Here is a 6,396-nt window from a genome sequence, read left to right on the forward strand (position 1 = left end):
AGCTGATTTGGGCAGATCTGCCATATTTCAGAATTTCCCATCAGTGAACTGTTGGGCCTTGGGTTTTCCTTCCTGAATATTTTAATTGGCAGAGGAAATGAACACAATCAAGACCTCAAAATCATTACACTAGGCCGGCTATAGAGTACAGGAGGTGGTCAGAATTTCTGGTTACTCTACAGATTCTGAGAAATCTGACAGCATCCATGTGAGAAAGACTCAGCTAGAGAAGCATGCTTCCCCACCAAAGCTGCTCACTGAGCTCCCAGCTCTGCCTCAGGAACAGATAGTCAGCTGACCATCATTAGCCTTCAATCCTGGACTTTGTACTATCATCTACTCCATGGTACCAGGCAGCTCTCTTGTCCCAGAAGTCCAAGGCAGACTTGGGGTGCGTGCAGCGCCCTAAAGAAACCATCACTCAAGGCACAATCCCTATCGCCCTCACCCCATCCTTGACCTGCAACCTCACATGATCCAGCCAGTTTAGCACAGCACCTCCAAGGCAGCTTCTTCTGCTCTCTCACACAACCCAGGTCCGCTCCCTCCAAGAATAACCCCCACAACCTTGCACAATGCCTCAGGCTGTTCCATATTAGAGATGAAACAGGAATGTAGAGCAGGGCAGGACTCTTGCCCAACTTGGGGGAAGATGCACATGTGTCTACCAAAAGCTGGAAGGTGATTTCTTGTACATTTTTCTGTGATGTCACAATGATATGAGCTTCATTTTCTAAAAGTGTGGGCAAAAAGAATTCCTGGACTTCTTGTGTGATGATGTTTACTCTTTGTGGATTTGTGCCTGCCTGCCTGCAGTAGAGTATGGGAGGAACAAACTAGTTAAGTGGACTGTAGCTGGAGAGTTTTCTCTCCGGTTCCCACCAAGCCCTGGCAGTCTGACAGCCCACTTATAAAACAAACACACTGATGCTTATACTATTTAAACTGTTTGGCCTAATGGCTCAGGCTTCAGGTTAACTGTTCTTATATCTTAAATTAACCCATTTCTATTAATCTATACCTTGCCACGTGGCTCATGGCTTACCAGTACCTTACATCTCCCTAGTCATGGCGGTGGCTCCCAGTGTCTGTCTGCCTCACCCTTCCACTTCCCAGAATTCTCCTCTCTCCTTGTCCTGCCTATACTTCCTGCCTGGCTACTGGCCAATCAGTGTTTTATTTATTAACCAATCAGAGCAACACATTTGTCATACAGAACATCCCACAGCAGTGGACAGTGGTTAGGCCTGAGAAAAACCAACTGCACAAATGTCTGACTAAAGCAAGCTTCATGTTACAGGAGCACCAGGAACTGGCCTGTTGGCTTTCTCTCCCAAAGTCGGTATTTCAGAGGGCAGCCCCTCATTGCCTTTTGAGGTCTGTAGCTAGAGTTTTCACTCCAGGTCCCGCCAAACCCGGCAGTCCAACAGCCCACTCATAAAATAAACACACAGGTGCTTATATTATTTAAACTGTTTGGCCTAATGGCTCAGGCTTCTTGTTATCTAATTCTTACATCTTAAATTAACCCATTTTTATTAGTCTATAAGTTGCACGTGGCTCGTGGTTTACTGGTATCTTAACATGTTGTTTCTCCTCACGGCAGCTGGCAGCATCTCTCTGACTCAGCCTTCAACTTCCCAGAATTCTCTTTTCTTTGTCCAGCCTATACTTCCTGCCTGGCTACTGGCCAATCAGTGTTTTATTTATTTGCCATACAGAACATCCCACAGCAGAGGTCCCTTAATGGAGAAGGGTTAGGGTTATAGAAAACAGATATTGAGATAATTGGCAGTTAGAAATGATGAAATTAAAAAAAACCTGAAGTTCAATAAATACATCATGTGGGAGAAAGTCATCAAGGTATCTGGAAAAACATTTTCGTAAGGCAAAAGTGCAATCTTATCACAGGTTATTTTTGTAAGGCAAATGGTGAGCATACATCATGGGGTCACAAGTTCAGCATAGGTTGAAACATGTTTTGCAGGGTAGGCTTAGGAAACAGAAACTTGTTCTTGTAAGGTATGGAGACTTGTTAACAATGTATAAAAATGTAGTTTCTTAATAACAGTGTGGCTACCGTTTTGGTTTCAAACAGCCATGGGGAGTCAGTTTGGTGTTCACCTCCAGATCCACAATATGAGATGTGTGTATGTGAGTCAAGATTTTCAGGCTTATAGGTCATTTTTGGTCCATTTGTTCTGAATTAGAAAATAAGCTTTAAAAGTCATGTTGACTAAATTGTATTTTAAAATGGTAAAGCAATACTGTGTGGGATAATCTTTTTGTACCCTGTGAAGATCAGTCTTTGCCAAGGCACCTTCTGATTGGTTTAATACCACTAAAAAGCTAGGCAGGAGAGAACAGGATTCATGGGAATAGAGGAGAAGAGATGAACCCAGCTGCAGGGAGACACCAGCTACATGAGGACCATGTTGTGGGATGGTCTGTATGGCAAGTGTGTTGCTCTGATTGGTCAATAAATAAATCACTGATTGGCCAGTGGCCAGGCAGGAAGTATAGGCGGGACAAGGAGGAGAATAAAGCTGGGAAGTGGAAGGCTGAGGCAGAGAGACACTGCCAGCCACCACGATGACAAACAGCATGTGAAGATGCCGGTAAGCCATGAGCCATGTGGCAAGGTATAGATTAATGGAAATGGATTAATTTAAGCTGTAAGAACAGTTAGCAAGAAGCCTGCCTCGGCCATACAGTTTGTAACCAATATAAGTCTCTGTATTTACTTGGTCGGGTTTGAGTGGTTGTGGGACTGGCAAGTGAGAGAGATTTGTCCTGACTGTGGGCCAGGCAGGAAAACTCTAGCTACAGGACCAAGTCAGGCATACAGAATGGTGGAGACATTTAAAGAAAAGCCATGGGGCAGATTGGAGACTAATGAAGGCAGGTTAAATTAACTTATAAGAGCTAGCTGGAGAAAAGCCTACACTAAAGTCCAAGCTTTCATAATTACTAAGAAGTCTCCCTGAACCTGTTTCTCATGCTGGGTTACCTTGCCCAGCTTTTATGCAGAGGGAGGAACTCAGTCCTACCTCAACTTGATATGTCATGCTTTGTCAAGCACATAGGAAGCCTGCTTCTTTCTGAATGGAGACAGAGGAGGAGTGGATGGGGAGGGGGAGAGAGGGGAGTGTGTGTTGGGAGATGGGAGGAGATGAGGATGGGTAAACTGTGGTTGGTATGTAAAATAAATGAAAAAAATGTTAAGTAAATGAAATAAAATAAAAAAGAGATATCTCTCTGTCATTATTTTCAGGCTGGTGGTCCAGACAAGGAAGTAAGACTGCACAATACACTAACTTGAGAATGAAAAGTATCTCTTAAAGATGATTTCCAAACCAGCCTTGGTGTGTCTGAATGTGCTTCTAAGTGCTCAGAGGCTTCTGACAAATGGATCCAATCCAAACCTGGACTGGAAAATTTAGAGACCTTCTCTGTAAATAAAAGGGAAAATACAAAACAAAACAGAAAGTAAAAGAAAAGAAAAAAAACAGAAACAAAAAATAACAGCAAAAAAAAAACCCAAAAATAATCAACAATATAAATAAATAAAACATACATGGTAGAGCAGTTGAGTATACTTTAGGCTTTTTCTTAATATGAAGTCCTACATATAAATATACCATGACTCTCTAGGTGGGAGAAGAGTCACTCTGGGATGCTTCATCCCAGAGATGCATGGATGGTTCAACATACGAAAATCTATCAATGTAATACACCATATTAACAAACTGAAAGAAAAAAACCCACATGATTAGATGCTAAAAAAGTCTTCGACAAAATCCAACATCCCTTCATGATAAATGTCTTGGAAAGATCAGGAATGCAAAGGACACACCTAAACATAATAAAGGCAATTTACAGTAAGTCAACAGCCAACATCAAATTAAATGGAAAGAAACTCAAAGCGATTCCACTAAAATCAGGAATAAGACAAGGCTGTCCACTCTCCTCATATCTATTCAATATAATACTGGAAGTTCTAGCTAGAGCAACAAGACAACAAAAGGAGATCGAGGGGATACAAATTGGAAAGGAAGAAGTCAAACTTTTGCTATTTGTAGATGATATGATGCATGGATATCTTGGGAAGGGGAAATAGAGGATATCATGAGTAAAGTGAGGATGGGGGGGCAATCGAGGGTAGGGGACGGGGGATGAGAACATGAGGGAGTGGGATGGTCAAGCTGGAACAAGAATGGAGTGGGAAATCAATGAAAGAGATACCATGATAGAGGGAGACATCATGGGGATAGGGAGAAACCGGGTGCTAGGGAAGTTTTCAGGAATCCACAAGGATGACCCCAGCTTAGACTACCAGCAATAGTGGAGAGGGTGTCTGAAGTGACTTACCCCAGTAATCAGATCAGTGAATACCCTGTCATCATAGAGCCTTCATCCAGTAACTGATGGAAGCAGATGCAGAGACCCACAGCCAAGCACTAGGTCTAGCTCCAGGAGTCCAGTAGAAGAGGAAGAAGAGAGATTCTATGAGCAAGGAGCATCAAGATCATGATGGGGAAACTACAGAGACAACTGAACCAAACTAGTGGGAACTCATGAACTTTAGACCAACAGCTGTGGAGCCTGCATGGGACTGGACTAGGCCCTCTGCGTAAGAGAGACAGTTGTGTAGTTTGATCTGCTTAAGGGGCCCCCTGGCAGTAGGATCAGGATCCATCCCTGGTGCATGAGCTGGCTTTTTGGAGCCCACTACCTATGGTGAGACACCTTACACAGCCTTGACACAGAGGGGAGGGTCTTGGACCTGCCCCAACTGAATGTACCAGGCTTTGCTGACTCCCCATGGGAGGCTTTACCTTGTCAGAGGAGGGAATGGGGGTTGGGTTGGGGAGGAAGGCTGGTGGGGGAAAGGAGGGAAGAGAGGAGAATCTATGGTTGGTATGTAAGATGAATAAAAAAAATTATCATTGAAAAAATAATTCATGTTCCTCTGTACTCACATGATCCAGACATGGATCCAACTCCACAGCTTGTTAAACAGTTTTCCTATGTACACTGGAATCCCTATAGTACAGGAGGTTCTGTGGTGATATTGTGTTCAATGTATTATGCAATCTAATAAACTTATCTGGGGTCAGAGAACAGAACAGCCACTGTATTAGACATAGAGGCCAGCAAATGGTGGCATACATGCCTTTAATCCTATCACTTGGGAGGCAGAGATCCATCTGGGTCTCTGTAAATTCAAAGACACACTGGAAACAGTCAGACATGGTGACACATGCCTTTAATCCCAGGAAGTGATGGCAGGAAGCAGAAAGGTACATATGGCGTGAGGACCAGGAACTAGGTAGGGACTATTAAGCTTTTAGGCTTTTAGCGGCAGTTCAGTTGAGATCCATTTGGATGAGGACACAGAAGCTTCCAGTCTGAGGAAACAGGATCAGCTGAGGAATTGGCGAGGTGAGGTTAGCTGTGGCTGGTTCTGGTTCTCTGATCTTTCAGTGTTCACCCCAATACCTGGCTCCTGAGTTTGTTTTCATTAATAAGACCCTTTAAGATTCATGCTACAAGGTTCCTCAGGGATACAGATGGTATAATCACTGAAGAACGTTAAAGTTCAACTCTCTGACATTCACTTGCAAAGAACTCCATAATCAATCTCAGGATTTGTCACCAGTCCTTAGTCCCTTGAAACTTTCGATTGTTAATCTATGTTAAAAACAAAAACAAAAAACAAACAAACAAAAAAAACCCCGAAAAACCCAACAAAAAAACAACCTTAGTTTTTAGAGGGCACTACTGTCAGAGCTCACAGAGGTTTCCTAGTGAGATCTGAGCTTGCTTTACCTAGCAGGGCTGCATAAGGGGATGGACTGATGATTTGCATGGTTACCAGGTGTTTGCAAGAGTCTGCATTTGGCTGTGCTAGGGGGAGGTCTTTTGCTCTACCCCTTGGCCTTCCTTTAAAAAGCCCTTTAGGAGAGACAGAAGGGGCTGGTGGTTTAGGATCCAGGCCCTCCCAAGGCTATCCTGTGTTTCTATCTGTCTCTGTCTCCCCTCTATATTTCTATCTAAATCATTTATCCCTCACTCCTCAAGATTACCCTTGGAAAAATGGTGGGGGCAGGTCCCCCACAAATGGCTCCAGAAATAGGGACCCAGGGACTTGGTGAAAGGGGTACAAGGGGGTGTCTCTGGTGTAAAGCATGCTGAAAAGGAATTGATAAAGGCAACAGAATTTTATTCTCAATAGTCAAGTTAGGCAGTGGAATGCCAATGTTGAAAAGTATGACTGCAGTGTATATTTCTCTCTATCTAGGTTTCTTTTTTTTTTTTCTCTATCTCTTAATTTCCATCTATAGGAAAATAGTGTAGGAAAAAATTTAGAGCAAGGTAGAATATAGAAATATT

This window comes from Peromyscus californicus, unplaced genomic scaffold, assembly GCF_007827085.1.
Source record: "Peromyscus californicus insignis strain IS unplaced genomic scaffold, ASM782708v3 Scaffold_18__1_contigs__length_77618521, whole genome shotgun sequence".
Taxonomy (NCBI): Eukaryota; Metazoa; Chordata; class Mammalia; order Rodentia; family Cricetidae; genus Peromyscus; species Peromyscus californicus.